Raw genomic sequence first — 16,822 nt, 5'->3', positions numbered from 1 at the left:
AAACTATACACTGGGCTCATGTGTGGGGCAATATAACAACTCTATTTTATTGTATTAAGCTTCCCTGGGCTTGTGTAATGCAATGTATTTGCTGCTACATATACGTCCATTGAACTTTAACTTCCTGCCGTTGCAAATTAGGCAGCGCTAGCGCAACTTCGCTTTGCTTGGCGCAGTAACGCTAGCACAACTTCTCCAGCGTTCGGCGCCCTGGATGCAACTTCGGATTTTAGTGAATTAGCGTTGTGCTGGCGAATCTAAGCCTGGCGAAGTGTTGCGCTGTGAGCGAAGCTGTCGCTGGCAAATTTTCGGAGGTTAGTGGATTTGCCCCCTTATTGGAAGCAAAACAAGCCTATGGGGCTTATTTACTGTTTACATGATTTTCTAGTAAACTTACTACTTACTTAATTAACTGGTGCAGTTAATTAGGAAACTGAATGATTTACAGTCGACAAGGCAAGGCAAGGCATGGCAGAAGCATTAGGCTGTGTTGTGTAGGAGGAAGAACATTTACCTTTAATTTCAGATATATGAAGATATCAGTTTATCATGCTAAGATGTTTTAACCATTTAGTTTCTGTTTTAGAAGTTTCAGTGCTGCCAATGAGACAGCAACAAGATATTAACTTTAATAGAATTCTTACTTTCTTTTTAACTTATGTAGAGAATGTTTACCTTTGATTTTCCAGTACAAATGATAGTAAAATCTGAGATCTATTGTTCACTCATATTCTGAATGCTTTAACATTCAGGGAAGTTATAAAAGCTGTATGCTTTATTGAATAGATTTAGTACATTTACCCACTACAGCTCTCAAATTGTTTAACGTTATAGCTTTAATGCTCCATGTACCCAAAGGCAAAGTGCTGAATGCATTTAACGTCATGACATACATATTTCTGCTACTTGCACAGACCTGTGTGCTCAGCCTGTGAGGCTGATGATTCATTTATTTTATTACAATATTGGTATTTGTTCGCATTGCTATCAGGTTGGGCAGGATACACGTCTGACTTGTTTTGCAAGCAGTATAGTTCTGCTTCACAATTTTATACAGTAGGTATCCTGAAATGTATTCTTTTATTCAGAATGCTTGGGGCCTGGGTTCTTATGAATAAGAGGTCTTTCCATAATGTGGGCACAATGTTCTTAAAGAGGTTGTTCACCTTTGAATTAACTTTTAGTACGATGTAGAAAGTAATATTGCGAGACAATTTGCAATTATTTTTCATTATTTGTGTTTTTTGAGTTATTTAGCTTTTTATTCAGCAGCTCTCCAGTTTGGAATTTCAGCATTGATCTTGTTGCTAGGGTCCAAATTACCCTAGCAACAATGCATTGATTTGAATAAGAGGCTAGAATATGAATTGGAGAGTGTCTGAATAGAAAGATGAATAATAAAAATAATTTAGCAGCAATAACATTAGGGGGCAGAGTTATCAAGGCGCCAATAATTGAATTCAAATTTTCCAGTGTCAAAATTCACACATTTTTATTTAATCCCGCCAATTCAAATGTAAATTTGAATGTGAGATTTATCACAGCTTGACCATGGAAACAGTCCTAATTCAAATATTCGCCACCTAAAGCCGGCCGAGTTCATGTACAAGTCAATGGCAGAGATCCGTTGAGCCATTTGGAGATGTTAATAGCCTTCCTGACATTTTTTTTCAGAGAAAAACTCAATTCATATGAATCAAATACAATTCGAATTTTTTCTTAATAATCTCCCAGTCGAATTGTGAGTATATTCGAATTAAAAAAAATTCACATGAATTTGAAATTCGACCTTTGTAGCCTTGCAAAGCATTTGTTTTTTAGATTTTGGGGTCAATGAACTCTATTTGAAACTTGGAAAGAGTCAGAAACAGAAGGCAAATACAGAGAAACTCCCTATTTTGCTGTTTTCAGGTGACCAGTAAAAAATTATGTAAAATCTGGGAAAATGTTAGAGCAGGGAAATTGTGGTGGGACCACAAAAAATGGTGTAAAATGAGGGGAAACTTAAAATCAGGGGCTTGTAAAATTGAGGTGTCACTGTAATTCAAAAACTATAATATAGAAAAAAATAAAGCTCAATTGAAAAGTTGCTTAGAATTAGCCATTCTATAACATACTAAAACATACAGTAGATCCACCTTGCAGATGCGTAGTATGTTATATGGTAGTTATGCCAGTAGTTTTATGCTAGTTTAGCAGGTACAAGCAGTGTCTGAGCAAATAAAATACATATCAGTCAAGACCTAAAGAGTTTGTCTAAATGGAACACTATGGGAATCGGCGATGACATATTTTAGAACATTTTGGAAAGCAGGTTTATAATTAATAGATCCTATACCTGGGCTAAAAATATATAGTACAAAAAATCAAAGAAAAATCCTGTACAGGTGGTACAAAGCACCCTCAGTACATGTTCCCAAATACACCTGCAAATTGTTGAAGATGCAGTGCAGCAAAAGGAACCCTATTTTATATTTGGTGAGCCTGCGCGGCACTAGCTCCCTTTTGAAAGGAAGTCACCACCATCCCAATATGATTGACCCCAGCGTTAGGGCTCTTACTCACTTGCGTTCTGACCTGCGCTCCCCTGCGTTCCGTTTTTTGGCGTTCAGCCGCAGGGGAGCGCAGGAATAGACGCATGTCATTATTTCAAATGGGGCTGTACTCACTCAGGCGCGTGTAGGCGCCGAACGCAGGTTGAGACGCAACATGCTGCATTTTTCCTGCGTTCGGCACCTACACGCGCCTGAGTGAGTACAGCCCCATTTGAAATAATGACATGCGTCTATTCCTGCGCTCCCCTGCGGCTGAACGCCAAAAAACGGAACGCAGGGGAGCGCAGGTCAGAACGCAAGTGAGTAAGAGCCCTTAGCATTACTCAACCATGGATTACAAGATATTACTCCCAAATTAAGGAAACTAACTTTCCACATCCTCACCTCAGCCAGACTACTTACACCAAGATTAACGAAATCAACTAGGGAGAACATGATCAACCTTACGGATTTATGGACAACCTTACTGTACATTGTACACAGCAAAAAAGAAGCCAAGTGTAGCAGCCAAAAGAATAAGTAGCAAACAACATTGGCCAATGTCCCCCATCCCCCTTCCATTACTTACCTACTACTTACATGCTCCCACGTCTTTTTCCCAACTTACATCTTTGTAACCTGAAAAAACAATACAAATTTTAGTAAAAAAAAATATATATATGTACAGGTAAGGCATCAATTATTCGGAAACCCATTATCCAAAAAGCTTACGGAAAGGCCATTTCCCATAGGCCCCATTTTATGCAAATAATTCAAAATTTTAAAACAATTCCCTTTTTCTCTGACATACTAAAACAGTACCTTTAACTTGATCCAAACTAAGATATAATTAATCCTTATTGGAAGCAAAAGCATCCTTTTGGGTTTATTTAATGTTTACATGATTTTCTAGTAGACTTAAGGTATGAAGATCTAAAATATGGAAAGATCTGTTATCCAAGCATTCTGGATAACAGGTCCCATACCTGTATATAATAATTAAATCTAAGTGTCCTATATGACAGAGCAGCAGCTTAGCTGGGATAGTCCCATAGTTGATCTATGTAGCTCTACTCAACCAATGTCCCCTATCATTTTTGTAAAATATAAGCACACATTTTTTTTCAGGAGTACCTTGCAACCACTTGCTCTCCACACAAAGAGTGAAAGGTTGCCTATATCCCATCCATGTGCCACCAATTCTATAAGCAATGCTGCATATAGGGAAGACACCTATCTTTTTGCTCTGTTCTGCGGCTGAGGCAGGTGTTTACCTCAACAGCTCAACAGAGCATCAACGTTTGCACAGAGTTCTATCAGTTCCCAAATTCATAATTTAAACATTAGGAAGAGTGTGTGTGTGTGTGTGTCTGTGTGTGTCTGTGTGTGTGTGTGTGTGTGTGTGTGTGTGTGTGTGTGTGTGTGTGTGTGTGTGTGTGTGTGTGTGTGTGTGTGTGTGTGTGTGTGTGTGTGTGTGTGTGTGTGTGTGTGTGTGTGTGTGTGTGTGTGTGTGTGTGTGTGTGTGTGTGTGTGTGTGTGTGTGTGTGTGTGTGTGTGTGTGTATATATAACCTTGATTTACACATATGACAACTGACTATTTGAAACCAGTTATTAAAAGGTCAATTTGATACCTGATACTTAGGCAACTAAGGAATTATGAAACATAAGACTGACCATTAATCCTTCAAATCTCTTTCATCAGATTCTAATGAAAAAATCACAATCCATTTAATCACTAATACTCTGTTGACAGCAAACAGTGCAAATGTTCTGATTAGAAGTAGGGACTCCAGCAACAACTGAGCAGGAAATATATACCAGGCTATGTTACTCAATTTCTACCGGGCCATGTTACTCAATTTAATTAAGAGTCATCGCTCTTCTTTAATTAGAGCATTATTATTATATGTCCTCTGTGACTGTTATTATAAATATAAATATTGTGCCAATATGTTATCTTAAATTGAATGGCACAAAGATAGTAATAATAAGAAATAAATACAAAGTCAATAAAAATAATAATATAATTTTCTTGTTTGTTTTCTTGGGGGACCCAGAACTTAAGTCTGGGAATCACTAAAACAAAGATGAAGTACTGAACCTGGTGTTAAAATACACCTTGTGTGGTTCTGTGGAGTAGGATGTAGTAGCTCAAGTAGCTGAAGTTATAGAGCATACTTAAAACTTCTAATCATTGTAGAATAAAGAGCCAATACAATACACAGTGTGCCATCCCATATTTAAAATAGATCAGCCTGATAGATAGATAGATAGATAGATAGATAGATAGATAGACCTGAAACTACATCAAGTGCATACAGCACACAGCACTATAATAATCAGCTTTGTGAGCCACAATCCCTTTTAAAAGAAAATCATAGAGGCATGTGGGTCCATTTTTGGCTTATTACTCGTCACTTGTTAAAACATGATTTGATGAGTTTAGCAGTTTCCTAGGGGTTAAAAAATTGTTGATAAACTGTACCTGATACTTTTTTAAACAACAAAACCTTTGGAAGGTCATGAAACTTGGCAGAAATATCCACTACTACATTTATATGCAGTGACTAAGAGCTCAGAGACTTTCCCATATAATGTATATTTAATCCTTATCAGAAGCAAAACCAGTCTATTGGGGTTATTTAATATTCACATGATTTTCTAGTAGACATAAGGTATGAAGATCCGAATTACAGAAAGATCCGTTATCCGGACAACGCCATGTCCCAAGCATTCTGGATAACAGGTCCAATACCTGAATGTGCATAGGTGATTGTTTTGTTTTTACTGTCAAAAACATCAAACATGAAGAGTCTGCTCATTTTAGTTTCATTTCATGCCTCCATTACATAAAGTTACAGAGTAAAATATATACTGGGTGGATATCTATAATTAGGAGTGATCCCACTACGATACACGTCAGTGTGGTGGCAGAGGCGTATATTTCTCAAATTCTTTAAAATTACCACATTATTACTGTTTAAATTGACTACAAGGGAAAAAGAAAGGATGCAATGTAGGAAAATAATATTCCTAGAAAATAATTAATATGGGTATGGGACCTGTTTTCCAGAATGCTTGGGACCTCAGGTTTTCTGGATAACGGATCTTTCCGTAATTTGGGTCTTCATGCCTTAAGTCTACTAGAAATTAATTTAAACATTAAATAAGCCCAATAGGCTGGTTTTGCTTCCAATAAGGATTCATTATTAGGGATGCACTGAATCCAGGATTCGGTTCGGGATTCGGCCTTTTTCAGCAGGATTCGGCCGAACCAAATCCTAATTTGCATATGCAAATTAGAGGCGGGAGGGAAATCACGTGACTTTTTCTCAGAAAACAAGGAAGTAAAAAATGTTTTCCCCTTCCCACCCCTAAATTGCATATGCAAATAAGGGTTTGGATTCGGTTCGGTATTCGGCCGATTCTTTCACAAAGGATTCGGGGGTTTGGCCGAATCCAAAATAGTGGATTCGGTGCATCCCTATTAATTATATCTTAGTTGGGATCAAGTACAAGCTATTGTTTTATTATTACAGAGAAAAAAGAAATCATTTTTAAAAATTTGGATTATTTGGATAAAATGAAGTCTATGGGAGCCATTACGTAATTCGGAGCTTTCTGGATATCAGGTTTCCGGATAAGGGATCCTATACCTGTACATGAAGATGTTGATCTCAAATTTTACAAATGGTATATCCATAAACATAGCACAATACTGCCTTTGTATTACTCACTGTGTTAATGTTAAATATGCAGCCTAAATGCATTTGTATATAATTAGCACTATAGGAGGGTAAATCGCTTGTCTTAGTTCCAAGTGGCATCACACCCAGATCAGCCTAATTCAACCCCTCTCACTTTACACACCTACCGTACCTACTCTTGCTCAAGGCAGGCTGCACTGACTTGCTTTAACTTGGAAAATTGATTAATAGTGATGGTGTATTTGCCGTCAAGACACCGTCTGCTTCTGTTGAGTCATGGGGGAAGTAGGGTGTGTTTGAGGCTGTGGTAGAATTAAGGATAGCCTCAAGTTTTCATTTTCATCTTAATTTATTTATTTTAATTAATTTACAGGTAAGGGTTCTATTATGTGTAATGTTTTGTTTCCAGATAGGACTATGTTGCTATAATGTAGGCCAACATGGCTTACCGTAAATATTATAATATACCTTTAAACATTAAAGGGGTGGTTTTAGTATGTTATAGCAGGGCCAATTCTAAGCAACTTTTCAATTGATCTTCATTATTATTTTTTATAGTTTTTGAATTATTTGAAATATTCTTCTAACTCTTTTCAGTTTTCAAATGGGGGTCACTGACCCCATCTAAAACATATGCTCTGTAAGGCTACACATTTATAGTTACTGCTACTTTTTATCACTCAACTTTCTGTTTAGCCCCTCTCTTATTCAAATCAATGCATGGTTGCTAGGGTAATTTGGATCCTAGCAACCAGACTGCCAAAACTGCAAGCTGAAGAGCTGCTGAATTTTATGCTAAATAACAACCACAAATAATAAAAATGAAAAGCAATTGCAAATTGTCTAACTCTCATACATCACACTAAAGTTTAATTTAAAAGTGAACATAAACCAAGTGCACACATATATGCTAAGTTATATCAGCCAATAAATAAGAAGGTTGTGTCTTTTAGTGAGTAAGCATACAAAGCAACACATAAGGGCTCTTACAGAGGAGCGTTTTTAGCTGCGCTCCCCTGCGTTCCGGTTTCATGCGTTCAGCTGCAGGGGAGCGCACGAGTAGACACATTGAATTCTTTTCGATGAGGCTGTACTCACACAGATGCATGTAAGCGCCGAATGCAGGAAAAATGCAACATGCTGCGTCCCAACTAGGGATGGCGATTTTTTTCGCCTTGTTTCCCTGCGGAAATGATGCCCATATAATTAGATGGTGTTGTGCGACAAAAAAAAGAAGCGCGTCCAAAAAAATAAAATTTTGCCGAAACGAAATGGGTCAAATTCGCCCATCCCTAGTCCCAACCTGCGTTCGGTGCTTACATGTGTCTGTGTGAGTACAGCCCCATCAGTGCATCTAATTCTGCGCTCCCCTGCGGCTGAACGCATGAAACCGGAACACAGCTAATAACGCTCATGTCTAAGAGCCCTAATAGTGGCTCAAGGTAAAATATGTAAAAGGACACCATTTACAGATATGTATATGAAAATGACATAAGGTTCTTTGATCTTATTATTAGGATAAAAAATATCTATTAACTATCACATATTAGTATTAAATATGTATATATTAAATATATATTTTATATTATTATATTTTTAAATGGTATACAGTATTTATATATTAAATATTTATTATATATTAATATTAAATATATTATTTAATTATTTTTTTTTATAGTTCTCCTTTGGCTGCTATATGGTTGCTTGGCTTTAATCTTCTTATCAATAGGAAGTGATTTAATTGAATATGAAACCTATTAACCTATTATCAAAGTTTGTAATGGTTGCAAGATATCCCCTCTCTCATTTATTTCACCTTTTGCTATACAAGTTAAGGTCATTACTTGATGGAGTTCATTTACAACTGAAATGGCTGCTCTTCACCCATTATAAAATACAAGTATTGAATCTATTACCTAGAATGCTTGTGACCTGATCATGCCATGCTATACATTTAAACGTAAGCAAAAAATGATCAACATGGATTTACTCCAGTTTAGTTACCAGCAAGTACCAGGTACTGAATTGAACGCGCAAATATTTATAAAACTTCAAAACAAGAAGCTCATATGGATATCTCAGTACTCACAAAAGATAATGTTACATGGAGAGTTGTTAAACTTGAACTAAGCGTCAAATCTTTCGCAGGACAGGAGTATAAACTGATGCTGTATACTAAAACCAGACAGTGTTGTTTCAAGAGAGATACAGATCATTTCAGTAAGGTAGAATATGCCAGAAGCAGAAAGGTCATGATAATAAGTGAGCAAAATTATTATGAAATTATATATTGTAATGCTATTTTGGGCTATTTAAGCACAAAGGGGTTCATGTCCAGCTAAAGCTATAGAGCATGGGTTATATTTGACTCTAAGGGCTCTTACAGACGAGTGTTTTTACCCGCGCTCCCCTGCGTTCCATTTTTCTGCGTTTAGCCGCAGGGGAGCGCAGGATTAGACGCATTACATTTTTTCCAATGGGGCTGTACTCACACAGGCGCGTGTAGGCGCCGAACGCAGGAAAAATGCAGCATGTTGCGTCTCAACCTGCGTTCGGCGCCTACACACGCCTGTGTGAGTACAGCCAAATTGGAAAAAATGTAATGCGTCTATTCCTGCCCTCCCCTGCGTCTGAACGCAGAAAAACGGAACGCAGGGGAGCACAGGTAAAAACGCTCGTCAGTAAGAGCCCTTACACTTAAGGCAGAGCCTTTGCTAAGTGGAAGAAAGGAAGGTGTGGTGTAGTACAACTACAACTCCCACAGGCTACTGTGCATAAGAATAAGAAATTAATGATGCCAGGAGGTTTTTGCAGTGAAACAGAACAGAAACAGTTTAATTGTCAGAGACAAAAGATCCACAGGATTACTTACAGTCCAAAGATTGCACATGCAAAACTGCTCATCAAGGGCTAGGCCAGTAATTGAGAGACAGCTGAATGTCACCCCTGCAGATGTAGTCAAGGTAGTACAGCATACCTCCTCCAGGCAGAAATACCTCAAAAGTGCACAAAGGCTTTACTGGAACTTGGTGTAGCCAGGCTCCCTGAAACAGAGCCAGCCGGGTAAACAACTAGAAGCCAAAGAGAAAGGAACACCCCTTATCAGAAACAATGTTTAAAGTATGGCAGGGAGTGATCATAAAGCCTCTTGGCCAATAACTGGAATATGTAAATTAACCTCTAGATACATGTGCATCTGCCCAGCAACTAGAGAGACAAGGACGTTTAGGGATTTAAAGCCATAATGTGTATGAAGATCAATTAATATGTACTTGTGCAGAATTTATGTTGGCTCGATTCTTTTTTTGGTCTGTAACTGCGCATCCAGCCACATGGTTTTTTTTTTGCAGAGCTTACTGTTCTTGTATTACTCATTTGCAGGTAATGGGACAAAAGATGTGGAGAAAATGGGGAATTATGCTGATGGAAATACTGCTTCTACTCATGTCTGGAGGTAAGCCATCAATTCATCATCTACAATGGAAAGTTGAAAAAAATGGAACGTTTTATAAATGGGGTATGGTTTGAATATCTGCATCATTTCTTCCCATGAACAGCAAGAATATGCCTTTTAGGAACCTATACCGCAAGCTTGGGAGAGTAACTCAGTTAAAGGGGTTGTTCACCTTTGAGTTAACTTGTAGTATGATGTAGAGAGTGATACCCTGAGACAATTTGCAATTAGTTTTCATTTTTTTTAAATATTTGCAGTTTTTGTTTATTTCGTTTTTATTCGACAGCTCCCCAGTTTGCAAATAATTAAAAACTATAAAAAAAAATACTAAAAACCAATTGAAAAGTTGCTTAGAAATGGCCATTCTACAACATACTAAAAGGTAAGTTAAAGGCGAACCACCCCGTTAAGTTTAATACAAATGTAGGTCAATACATTCCACTTCTTCTTACATGATTTTTTTTTTATATCATCATTATTTCCCTATCCCAACAAACCCTTTTCCCCCTTACACCTCACAAGTAGTAATAATTTTTAAATAATGCCCAGCACAGCCCAACCATTGCTTAATACCACTTACACTAAACTGCTGAAAAAAACAAATATTCCTTAAAGTTATTGCTTACAGTTACTCAATAAAAATCCAGTGTGAATGACAGCTGTCATAACAGGGATTTGGAAGGCAGTGCCAGGCCACGCTGGGCAGGCGCCCTAGGCCGGCCGGGCAGTCGCGGCACCTGTTTGGTGTGCGCATGCGCTCGCGTGCGCATGCGCACATTTGCAATAAAGTGCGCATGCCTGAAGTTTGCGCGCATGCGCAGAAGCGCAAAAAAGCGTGAAGAAACGGGCAGAGAAGGGAACCGGACTTGGGGTAGGCGACAGAGGAGGTACGTGCCTGGCGCCCTCCCAGCTTTGCGCCCTAGGCACGTGCCTACTCTGCCTACCCCTAGTTCTGGCCCTGTTGGAAGGTATGGGATCGGCTATCCGGAAACCCATTATCCAGAAAGTTTCCAATTAAAGGCCATCTCCCATAGACTCCATTATAATCAAATAATCCAAATTTTTAAAAATTATTTTCTTTTTCTCTGTAATAATAAAACAGAACATTATACTTGATCCAAACAAAGATATAAGTAATGCTTATTGGAAGCAAAACCTGCTTATTGGGTTTATTTCATGTTTACATGATTTTTAAGTATACTTAAAGGAGAAACAAACCCTACCCCCCTTCCCTTTGTAGACCCACCTCCCTCCTCCCCCCCAGCCTAGGTGGTACCCTAACTTTAACTTACCCCTTGGTGCAGATTTGGTCCCCCGCAGTTCACGGCAGCATCATCTTTTCTTCGTTAAACTTTGGAAGCAGACCTTCGTTTTTGGCGCATGCGCAGTTGACCGGAAAATTACTCCAACTGCGCATGCACCGAAAACAATGTTTACCAAGAAAAGAAGATGGCTGCCATGAACTGCAGGGGACAGAATCTGCACCGAGGGGTAAGTAAAAAGCTAGGGGCATTTGGCCCGGTTACCACCTAGGCTGGAGGGGAGAAGGGAGGGGGGTCTACAAAGGGTAGGCGGTAGGGGTTTTTTAATGTTACGGGTTTGTTTCTCCTTTAAGGTAATTATGGAAAGATCTGTTATCGGAAAACCCCAAGCCCCGAACATTCTGGATAACAGGTCCCATACCTGTACTTAAAGCTACAAAAACAAAAAAAATATTGATTTGGCAGATATAGCGCAAAATTATTCAAGATAGTTGAGCTTTAGCCCTGGTGAAAATCCGCCCGGCGTTAGAGTGCGAAGTTGCGCTAGAGTCTTCTTCGCTAGCGTATTTTCGCCAGTGCCCATTAGTAAATAGGCGAAATATCGAACTTACTTAACGCTGGCGAATTTTCGCCAGCGTTCACCACTTCGCCCCTTAGTGAATTTCCCCGTCTGAATCTTCTGACGTTAGAGTGCGAAGTTGCGCTAGAGTCTTCTTCGCTAGCGTATTTTCGCCAGTGCCCATTAGTAAATAGACGAGGTATCGAACTTACTTAACGCTGGCGAATTTTCGCCAGCGTTCACCACTTCGCACCTTAGTGAATTTCCCCGTCTGAATCTTCTGGGTCCAATGAGATTGAGGGAAAACAATACTGTATCTGTAAGGTATTATACACATCTGCAAGTACAAGTCATGACTTAATATATACTGTATATGCCATGGGAATGAATGGTTTCACATGTCTGTTTAATTATAGTCTGATGACGCTCATTGAAATCCCATTAAAGGGGTTGTTCAACATTAAATCAACTTTAAGTATGATGTAGAGAGTGATATTTGGAGACAATTTGCAATTGGTTTTCATTTATTATTATGTATGGGTTTTTTTTATTTAGCCTTTTATTCAGCAGCTCTCCAGATTGCATACCACTCAACATTTTGGAAATAAAAAGAGGGACAACTCCCATTTTTGTGGCCACACCCCCAAATTACCATGTTCATTTTTCAAAATTTGTCAGGTTATGAAAGTTTGAACATATTTCTGTGTTTTTTTCAGTTATTACAGTTTTGCTAATGATGGTGAATTGCCCTTTAAGCTGTGAGTCTAACTTTTCCCAAGGGACCTGTTGAAATTGTTACAAAAGTATCTTTTCTGCCGCTGTGGCTGTTTTGGGCTCTCTGTCAAAAGCCAATTAAGTTAGAAATTTTGTTTCTTTTTCTGGCTGTTCAGTGCAGAGAAAAACGAGACTTTCCAGTACAAACAAGGGACTGCGGGTTGAGCTGTCAAAAGAGGGACTGTCCCTCCAAAAATGGGACAGTTAGGAGGTATGAGTTTGCAATTTCAGCAGTCTGGTTGCTAGGGTCTAAATTACCCTGGCAACCATGCATTGATTTGAATAAGGGACTGGAATATGAATAGGAGAGGCCTGAGTAAAAAGATGAGTAATAAAAAGTAGCAATAGTCTTACAGAGCATTTGTTTTTAGATGGGCCAGTGACCCCCATTTGAAAGTCAAATAATTCAAAAACTATAAAAAGGAAAAAAATGAAGACAAATTTAAAAGTTGCTTAGAATTAGCCATTCTGTAATATACTAAAAGTTAATTTAAAGGTGAACAACTCCTTTAAACTAACAGATGTTCAAAAGGGCTATGTATTTAATTAATATAACATTTGGAGCCGAGTGTGTTTACTAATTCCACCCATCTTCACAGGTGTGACAGCCAAAACGTGTGGAGTCATTTCCATAGAATCTCACACAGTCCAGCTTGGTTCCCCTCTCTTTGCATCCTGTGCTGTTGGCAAACAAGTCTGCCCTGGTTTGAACCTGGATGCCCAAGTGATTTAGAAACTAGACCAAAATGTCATCCCAAGTAAAGATCACACTGATGTTCATCAAAATATGTCTTCAATTTACTTCAGAAGTTTCAACAAAACTTCTGCAGCGCTCTCTTGCCACTTTCGAATGGATCAAGGAATACAGCTAATGGACAGAGTGGAAATTAATGCTGGCTGTGAGTCTCATATTCCAAGAAGATTGTTGGTTTTTATTGCTCTTTTTTTTTATTTTTTACATTTTAGGTTTTTTTTCACAAAAAAATAAACAGAAAAGTAACAACGGAAAAGAAAGGAGAGGGATAAGATAAGAAACAAATAGAGGTCTAAAAACAGACAAAGACAGGTGGCAGCAACAGTTTTAGCTAGGCCTCAATTAGCCCATTCTGTCGCTCTATGATGTGGGGGCTGTTAGCGGTCAGGTTCAGAACCCACAAGAGCAATACAAATATAAATTTGTGTCGGCTTCCCCTTGAGATATATGCAGCCTTGTAGTATTTTAGCACACCTTGTCTATGTAGTGGCTTTCCCAACTGATGAATAGCTTAAAACAAATTTCTAACCTGCATTGTGTAAGTACAAATTATATGTGTAAGAATTCATAAATAAATACAGTATGATTGTACTTAAACTTCTACTCAAATCCCACTTGTGCTTGAAGGAGAAGGACTTCTAACTTTGGGGTGTCAAAAGATAGACACCCCAAGTGATCACATGTACTTACCTGAAACCCTGGGCCGGTGCTCCTATCAGCAGAAAACTGCAACGGTCTGGGATTCCTCCAGTGAGCACCAAAGAGCGATTGTCTTCCTGCTTCTTTTTTCTCGTGGCTGAGCATGCACAGTAGCGCAAAAAGCTGAACTTTAACGAAAACGTTGGATATTTTGTTCTACTGAGCATGCATCTGCCCCGGGAAATAAGAAGATAGAAGAAGTTGGAAGACGATCACTCGAAGGTGCTCGCTGGAAGAATCCATGGCCGGTGCAGTTTTCTTCTGATAGGAGCACCAGCCCGGGGTTTCAGGTACGTACTTGCATAACTTTTGGCACCATCAAGTTAGAATCCTTTACTTCTGCCCCTAGACACAAGCCAGTACTCCTCTCTGTAGTAATACAGTTAACACTTATGCAGTTATTTATTAAAGTCCAATTTTCTTTTCTGGTCTTACTTTTAAAGGGGAAAAACACTTTTTCAAGATTTATTAAACCCCGATGGTGTTAAAAGTCAGAATGAAAATTACTCAGACTTGCTGAATTCATGTAGAAGTCAATGGCAAATGTCCCATTGACATTTTAAAGATATCCTGATCTGCTCTGGGTTTAGTTTAATAATTTGAAGATTTCGTGGTATCGGGCGTCAAATCCGAAAGACAAATACGAAAAAGTCATATGATTCTGATTTCTTTCACGAGTCTTTTACCTGCACAAGAAATTTTCGTGAAAATGTATTGATAAATAGGGGGGAAAGTCCAAATTTTGGATTTTGATAAATAATCCCCTAAATCAGTATTGAATCTAAAATTAGGAATTATAGAGCCTAATATAAAAGAAGCATTAATAAATACTATCCCCATAGTTATATAGACGTATGGCATTCATTATCCAGAATGCTGGGGTTTTCTGGATAAGGGGTCTTTCCAGAATTTGGATCTACCGTATGTACCATAAGATAATAAAAACGTGAAAACATTAATTAATAGGATTTCTTTAGCACAAACATAGATTTATGCAGCTCAGTTAAGATTTATGCAGCTCAGTTAACATCAAGTATAAGGTATTCTTTTATTACAGAAAATAGAAAATCCTTGAAAAAATGGAATTATTCGTTTGAAATGAACTCTGTGGGTGATGGCCTTCCCATCATTAGAAACTTAGAAAAAGGGATCCCATAACTGTATGTGTAAATAATTAATTAGAAAAAGGACAGTATTTGTTAAATAAAAATCTTTAGTCTCTAATTTTACATATGACATATTTTTATACAGCGGTTTATAACAAAGATATCCACTTCAAATACTGTGATGTATATCATCTACTACACTTATTTCTATATTGTTGTAGATCCTCCAGCTAAACCGACCAATCTGACCTGCCACCTAAACCTCACAGATGAAAGGCTAGTATGCAGTTGGCAACTTGGGAGTAACCCCCTGATAAAGACCAATGCTACTCTCTCAATTGCTGAGTAAGTACTGATTTATAATATATAAATATTCTCCAACGCACTCCAAGTCTTGAATTACGAATGGCTCTACCCCACATGGCCACACCGTTAAGATCAGGTATACATGAACATAAAAAGGATCAAGGGAGCCACAAAAGCTGCACAACTGTGTTGTTACTTCTTATTGCACCAGTGTGTCATCCTGGATGTAGGCACACGCACACACATGTTTGCTTTTCGGCACTGGAATCGGCCGTGTGTATCTGCACCTGGGCTGACATACTGTAATAATGGATCCAGGTATATTCAACGTAGGGGGCTGATTCTCGGTCTGTTATTCAGTAGGCCGTGTTTTAGCCCAAAATTATCTTAAAAGATATGACTGATAAAGGCTTGTGTGGATTCTGTTTACAAGTCTACTGTTACAGAACATTATTTCTGATTTACATACCGCCCACATAACAAACATGATACACAATACAAACTGCACAAAGGAAATGTTGGCCGTGTCAATTTCAACATTGAGTTAATGTAGACATTTATAAAGTGGTGGTGTATCCTTGTATTTTATTCAAAAAGCAAATAGTTGTTTGAGTTTTTCAGCTGTAATATATGTTATAACTTACGTGATAAAGCAAAGCCCAAACATGCTGAAATTGCAAATACCAGAATTTTTTATTTATATTATTTATATTTTAGGACAAATAAAAACTGTAAACCATATGAGGGAAAAAAATACACTTGTGTGCCTCGACCTGGTGAGACATCATGCGCCATACCTCGTACTCAATACCATCTCTACAAGAAACATGCAGTATGGATTACAGCGCAAAACGAGTTGGGACGTGTTATCTCATCCTATCTCTGTCTCACACCAATGAACTATGGTAACGTCCTCTCTACTCTGAATCGTTTCTACATTGGGGAATAGAGTAAAAGTCTAGCAAACAATACTAACTAATCAGTGGGCACATTTTACTCGTCACCCCTCAGTTAGTAGTAATTTGGTAACATTCAAAGCAAGCTAACGCATCTCCTTAGCATTCTGAAATACAGCATGAATAAAGATTTCCCCAATACAATAACTACTGAATAACTACAATTACTGATCTACAATAATGGAAACAATAATGATGGTTGCTAGACTATGTTATACCATTGCTACTCTTACTGGCCATGGTTAGGACAGATAATGACTAAAGTGTACTATTGTTTGCCCATTCAGACATTAGCCATATAGTTACATGAAATGAGACAACATATAAGGGCTCATTTACATCTGCTGGAATTCTGGGGAAAAATGCTTCATTGTGGAAAAAAAACATGGAGAAATTGATCTTTGCCCATGGACATAAAGGAGCCCTCAGTGTTGTTTGTTTGTGTATATAGATAGATAGACAGATATGTGGTAATGATATATAATTTTACAGAACATTCAGGCAAACTGTTTTTTGTTCTGCTGAACCCTTTATTACTGGATACAGGATAGTGGCAGTTTTTAAATCAAATTTTATAAATGTTCCAATATATATTGGAAACCGGTGACTAAAGTAAAATGTCAAAAAGTGAACTTTGCCTTTGATTCCCCAGTAGTGGGAGTTGTTTTCTATATTCAGAGAAGCTTGCCGTATGGTCCTGGAAGCTGAA

The 16,822-nt window shown here is 38.1% G+C and overlaps 1 pseudogene; it reads left to right on the top strand.

Annotated features, from left to right (window-relative positions):
• The window catches only part of LOC121400782, a 29,765-nt pseudogene that overhangs the window by 1,036 nt on the left and 11,907 nt on the right, over positions 1-16,822 (top strand).

The sequence above is a fragment of the Xenopus laevis genome, chromosome 2S (assembly GCF_017654675.1).
Source record: "Xenopus laevis strain J_2021 chromosome 2S, Xenopus_laevis_v10.1, whole genome shotgun sequence".
Lineage (NCBI taxonomy): Eukaryota > Metazoa > Chordata > Amphibia > Anura > Pipidae > Xenopus > Xenopus laevis.
Note: the sequence above shows the minus strand (reverse complement) of the source record. Positions and strands in the feature narration are given on the sequence as shown.